A 6,986-nucleotide genomic window follows, 5' to 3' on the forward strand; every position below is an offset into this window, starting at 1 on the left:
ATATATATATATATATATATATATATATATATATATATATATATATATATATATATATATATATATATATATATATATATATATTCTGAATGTATATATTTTTCTCAAATATATATATATATATATATAATAAATATACACTGTAGCTAACGCATATAAACAAAGCTAATAACTTAATAAATGTCAAGTCAAACTTTTATTTTGGATGGAATTAATAGCAAAACATTTTTGCCAAGCATTATCTATCTATCTATCTATCTATCTATCTATCTATCTATCTATCTATCTATCTATCTATCTATCTATCTATCTGTCTGTCTGTCTGTCTGTCTGTCTGTCTGTCTGTCTGTCTGTCTGTCTGTCTGTCTGTCTGTCTGTCTGTCTGTCTGTCTGTCTGTCTGTCTGTCTGTCTGTCTGTCTCTGTGTCTACACACACATAGTTGAAGTCAGAATTATTAGCCGCCCTGTTTATTTTTTTACCTCATGTTCTGTTTAATGGAGAGATTTCTTCAACACATTTCTAATCATAATAGTTTTATTAACTCATCTCTAATAACTGATTTATTTTCTCTTTGCCATGATGACAGTAAATAATATTAGACTAGATATTCTTCAAGACACTTCTATACAGATTAAAGTGACATTTAAAGGCTTAATTAGGTTTATTAGGTTAACTAGGTTAATTGGGGTAATTAGGCAAGTTATAGTAATGATGGTTTGTTCTGTAGACAATAGAAAAAAAAGCTTAAAGGGGCTAATAATATTGACCTTAAAATGGTGTTTAAAAAATTAAAAACTGCTTTTATTCTAGCTGAAATAAAACAAATAAGACTTTCTCCAGAGGAAAAAATATTATCAGACTGTGAACGTTTCCTTGCTCTGTTAAACATAATTTGGGAAATATTTAAAAAAGAAAAAAAAAATCAAAAGGAGGCTAATAATTCTGACTTCAACTGTATACATATATAAAGCAGTGTGGATCCCAGTTATTACATGGCTACTTGCCATAAAACTAAACTATTAGACATGAAATATTAATCTGAGCAGTAATGATTAAAGCTGATAAAAACAAAAATGGATGAATGCAGACTACACTAATCTACTTATTATTATTAATATGATGATGATTATTATTATTATTATTAATAATATGATGATGATTATTATGATTATTATGATGATGATTATTATTATTATTATTATTAATATGATGGTGATTATTATTATTTTTATTATTATTATTAATATTATTAGTATTAATATTATGCCACAGGATGGCGCCAAACACTCAAGAAAAGCAGCATGAAAGAAGCATATAAATATGGCTATGAATGAATTCATGATTCCTACATGGCCGTGCAATTAATATTAAGCTGTTTTTAGTTCTAAATGTATAAAACAGAAACTTATTTTTTATTTTCATCAAGCTTCAAATGGCATGTAGAATATGTAGAATACTTTTACATTTATTCTTAAAATACTACATTCATAATATAAAAGTATTTATTATAAATATATCTGTAAATACTAATTAATTTGACAATTATGTAATCGTTCTAAATATTAGGTTTCACTTATTTTAACAGTATATGTGCAATTGCATGCACTTATGGTGTACTGGGAAATATAAGGTAACTACATATTGTTTTGGGTACATTACCTTATATAACCCTGGTGTCTAGTTTAAGTATACTGTAAAATAAAGTGCAAACAAATATATCGCTATCAAATGAACTTATGATGTGTAAGTTGATAGATGTGTTCTAATCATATAACTATGAAGATGTAATGTATATTTAATGGCATTGATGCTGTAATATTCATCTACATTACTTTGTCCTAGAAGTGTTGCCACTAGAGCTTTTGATAAATGATGAATGATTCCTAAATGTGCAATGAATGTTTGATATTAAACGAGGAAGGCTTCCTTTATTAAAGAGCCCATATTATACATGAAATAGGGTCATATGTAGGTTGTAAGGGTCTCCAACAACAGTCTAATATGCATGCAAGGTCAAACAACACTTTGATGGTCTTATAACCTGCATTTATTTTTACCTAATTATCCCAACGACTCCCATATGAATCGTTCAGCGATTCATTTGTTCCCAAACCCCTCCTCAGCGCGAAGCTAATCTGCGCTGATTGGACCGATGACAGCCTGCTGCGATTGGTCGACACTGACAGGCTTCAGCACGAGACAGAGTGAAATGCCCAGCTGGTAATCAACTATATAAAAGTAGTCACAGTGCAGACACGCTTTATAGTGTAAGGCTTTTCACACACACACACACACACCCCTCCTCAGAAGAACTGGGGAGATTGACGCGAGTCTCCTAGCCTCTCCCTCTCCCTCTCCCTCTCTCTCTCTCACACACACACACAACGCTCCTCAGAAGAACTAGGGAAAGCGACGCGAGTCTCTCTCTCTCTCTCTCTCTCTCTCTCTCTCTCTCTCTCTCTCTCTCTCTCTCTCTCTCTCTCTCTCTCTCTCTCTCTCTTTCTCTCTCTCTCACACACACATAAACACATCACGTTCCTCCTCAGAACTAAGGAGATCGACACGAGTCTTCTGTCTCCTAGCTTTCGATCGCCATAGCAACGACAAACGGAAGTGGAACGCGAGCTCAAAAAAGCCTTTAACGTTAAATCCGTAAACAAAGCGGCACGTGTCGCGTTTTTAACGTGGCTTACATGCGATAAGAGAATATAAAGAGTAACCGCGTGTACTGTACCAGGTTAACAAGTAACAAAACACAATAAATACATAATTTTAATTACGGCAACGGCAACAATTTTAATCGCACTTACTTACACTAGTGAATAAACCTCAACCACTGACTCTTCACAGTTCACAACTCATCTTTGGGTAGAGACTGTCAATATTATCCATCTGAGCACAGCGTGACTTCATTCGACCGGCGGCGTCTGTGTGTGTGTGTCTAGTGTTTTTTCTGTGTTAGTGGGCGGGGCCGCAGGTTTCAAATCTCCCTGGTTTGCGCGCGTAACTACTGGCGAGGCTTGTGTTTCGTGGCTGCGTCATCGCGAAACACCTAATGACTCGTTATCAAGATGACTCGTTTGAAGCACTATGAGTCGACTCTTTTATAGATGAATCAATAGTTTTAAACACTGTACACTTACAGATTTAAGCCTTAGCTGGATATTTCACTTCACTTAGAGCTGTGTTACACACAACATGGAAGGGCATTTTCAAAAACCCGTAATATGGGCTCTTTAAGATGTTTTATAGATCACTTCATCCTCTCATTATACATCTCGACTCTTAGTGTTTATGATTACTTGTTTTCTGCAATTTGAATCAAAGCTGAACAAAACAGCACTGTTTGATTAAAGTTGAAGTTGCACAAACCTGAGTCGTCTTTCTTTCTTTCTTTCTTTCTTTCTTTCTTTCTTTCTTTCTTTCTTTCTTTCTTTCTTACTTTCTTTCTTTCTTTCTTTCTTTCTTTCTTTCTTTCTTTCTTTCTTTCTTTCTTTCTTTCTTTCTTTCTTTCTTTCTTTCTTTCTTTCTTTCTTTCTTTCTCTTTCTTTCTTTCTTTCTGTCCATCTCCATGACTTCTCTCTCTTCTGATTCCTGTCTGTTTTCTGATGCCCGTCTGTCTTCTAATACCTGTCTATCTTCTGATACCTGTCTGTCTTCTGATGCCCATCTGAAGCCTGTCTGTCTTCTGATGCCAGTCTGTCTTCTGATACCTGTCTATCTTCTGATACCTGTCTGTCTTCTGATGCCCGTCTGTCTTCTGATACCTGTCTATCTTCTGATACCTGTCTGTCTTCTGATGCCCGTCTGTCTTCTGATACCTGTCTATCTTCTGATACCTGTCTGTCTTCTGATGCCCGTCTGTCTTCTAATACATGTCTGTCTTCTGATACTTGTCTATCTTCTGATACCTGTCTGTCCTCTGATGCCCGTCTGTCTTCTGATACCTGTCTGTCTTCTGATGCCCGTCTGATGCCTGTCTGTCTTCTCATATCTGTCTGTCTTCTGACGTCGTCTGTCTTCTGATGCCCGTTTGTCTTCTGATACCTGTCTATTTTCTGATACCTGTCTGTCTTCTGAAACCTGTCTGATGCCTGACTGTCTTCTGATACCTGTCTGTCTTCTGATGCTCGTCTGTCTTCTGATATCTGTCTGTCTTTGGTACCTGTCTGTCTTCTGATGCCTGTCTGTCTTCTGATACCTGTCTGACTTCTGATACCTGTCTGTCTTCTGATGCCTGACTGTCTTCTGATACCTGTCTATCTTCTGATGCCTGTCTGTCTTCTGATGCTCGTCTGTCTTCTGATATCTGTCTGTCTTTGGTACCTGTCTGTCTTCTGATACTTGTCTGTCTGTCCGATGCCTGTCTGTCTTCTGATGCCCATTTGTTTTCTGATGTCCGTCTGTCTTTTGATGTCTGTCTGATCTCTGTCTGTCTTCTGATGCCCGTCTGATGCCTGTCTGACTTCTGATACCTGTCTGTCTTCTGATACCTGTCTGTCTTCTGATGCCCGTCTGATGCCTGTCTGACTTCTGATACCTGTCTGTCTTCTGATACCTGTCTGTCTTCTGATGCCCGTCTGATGCCTGTCTGACTTCTGATACCTGTCTGTCTTCTGATACCTGTCTGTCTTCTGATGCCCGTCTGATGCCTGTCTGACTTCTGATACCTGTCTGTCTTCTGATGCCCGTCTGATGCCTGTCTGACTTCTGATACCTGTCTGTCCTCTGATACCTGTCTGTCTTCTGATGCCCGTCTGATGCCTGTCTATCTTCTGATGCCCGTCTGTCTTCTGCTACCTGTCTGTCTTCTGATGCCCATCTGTCTTCTGCTACCTGTCTGTCTTCTGATACCTGTCTATCTTCTGATGACTGTCTGTCTTCTGATGCCCGTCTGTCTACTGATATGCATCTGTCTTCTGATACTTGTCTGTCTTCTGATACCTGTCTGTCTTCTGATGCCCGTCTGATGCCTGTCTGTCTTCTGATGCCCGTCTGTCTTCTGCTACCTGTCTGTCTTCTGATGCCCATCTGTCTTCTGCTACCTGTCTGTCTTCTGATACCTGTCTATCTTCTGATGACTGTCTGTCTTCTGATGCCTGTCTGTCTACTGATATGCATCTGTCTTCTGATACTTGTCTATTTTCTGATGACTGTCTGTTTTCTGATGACTGTCTGTCTTCTGATGCCCGTCTGTCTACTGATATGCATCTGTCTTCTGATACTTGTCTATTTTCTGATGACTGTCTATCTTCTGATGCTCGTCTGTCTTCTGATGCCTGTCTGTCTTCTGATGCCCGTCTATCTTCTGATGCCTGTCTGTCTTCTGATGCCCGTCTTATGCCTGTCTGTCTTCTGATACCATCTATCTTCTGATACCCATTTGGTTTCTGATGCATGTCTAATGTCCGTCTGTCTTCTGATGTCTGTCTGATCTCTGTCTGTCTTCTGATGCCCGTGTGACACAGGTTTGTTGTCTGATACCTGTCTGTTTTCTGATGCTTGTCTGACGCCCATCTATCTTCTGATGCCCATTTGTCTTCTGATGCCCATCTGCCTTCTGATGCCTGTCTGATGTCCGTCTGATCTCATGTCTGTCTTCTGATGCCATCTATCTTCTGATGCCCGTCTGATACCCGTCTGTCCTCTGATGCCCATTTGACACAGGTTTGTTTTCTGACACCCGTCTGTCTTCAAATGCCTGTCTGATTCCCGTCTGTCCTCTGATGCCCGTCTGATACCTCCCTTTTCTCTGTTGGCCAACTAACGCCATCTGTCTTCTCATAGAATTGTTGCCCATCTGTCTTCTGATACCCGTCTGTCCTCCGAAGCGTTTTTGATGCCCGTCTGTCTTCAGATGCCCATCTGATACTTGCTTGTTCTCTAATGCCCGTTTGATGTCCATCTGATGCCTGTCTGTCCTATGATGCCCGTCGTATGTCTGTCTGGCCTCTGGTGCTCATCTACTTCTGATGCCCATCTGTTGTCTGATGCTTGTCTGACTCCCATCTATCTTCTGATGCCCATCTGCCTTCTGATGCCTGTCTGATCTCATTTCTGTCTTCTGATGCCATCTATCTTCTGATGCCCGTCTGATACCCATCTGTGTTCTGATGCCCGTTTGACACAGGTTTGTTTTTTGATGCCCATCTGTGTTCTGATGCCTGTCTGATGTCTGTCTATCTTTTAATGCCTATTTGATGCCTGTCTGTCTTCTAATGCCTGTCTGTGTTCTGATGTCTGTCTGATGTCCGTTTATCTTCTAATGCCTTTCTGATGCCCATCTGATACCCGTCTGTCCTCTGATGCCCATTTGACACAGGTTTGTTTTCTGACACCCGTCTGTCTTCAAATGCCTGTCTGATTCCCGTCTGTCCTCTGATGCCCGTCTGATACCTCCCTTTTCTCTGTTGGCCAACTAACGCCATCTGTTTTCTCATAGAATTGTTGCCCATCTGTCTTCTGATACCCGTCTGTCCTCCGAAGCGTTTTTGATGCCCGTCTGTCTTCAGATGCCCATCTGATACTTGCTTGTTCTCTAATGCCCGTTTGATGTCCATCTGATGCCTGTCTGTCCTATGATGCCCGTCGTATGCCTGTCTGCCCTCTGGTGCTCACTCCAATTCAGATGCCCGTCTGTGTTCTTATGCCCATTTGTTTTATGATGCCCATCTGATACCTGCCTGTTCTCTGATGCCCGTTTGATGTCCATCTGATGCCAGTCTATCTTCTGATGCCCGTCACTCCTGAAACTGACAAAAGTAATGTAAGGATTAATCAATATTTACTGAAACCAATGCTATTTTTGAGTTGTGGTTCAACTGAAGCATTAAAATAGATCAAATAATCAAACTGGCCTGGACTAAATTCAAGGGTACCAACAATATTTATATGTTCCCATGCCAGTCTGATGCTGTTGAACTCTGAGCTGTGGCTGCACGAGCCAATCAGATTGCAGACTCCTGGATCCTGCAGCATGAAGTCT

This window comes from Danio aesculapii, chromosome 17 (genome assembly GCF_903798145.1).
Source record: "Danio aesculapii chromosome 17, fDanAes4.1, whole genome shotgun sequence".
Lineage (NCBI taxonomy): Eukaryota > Metazoa > Chordata > Actinopteri > Cypriniformes > Danionidae > Danio > Danio aesculapii.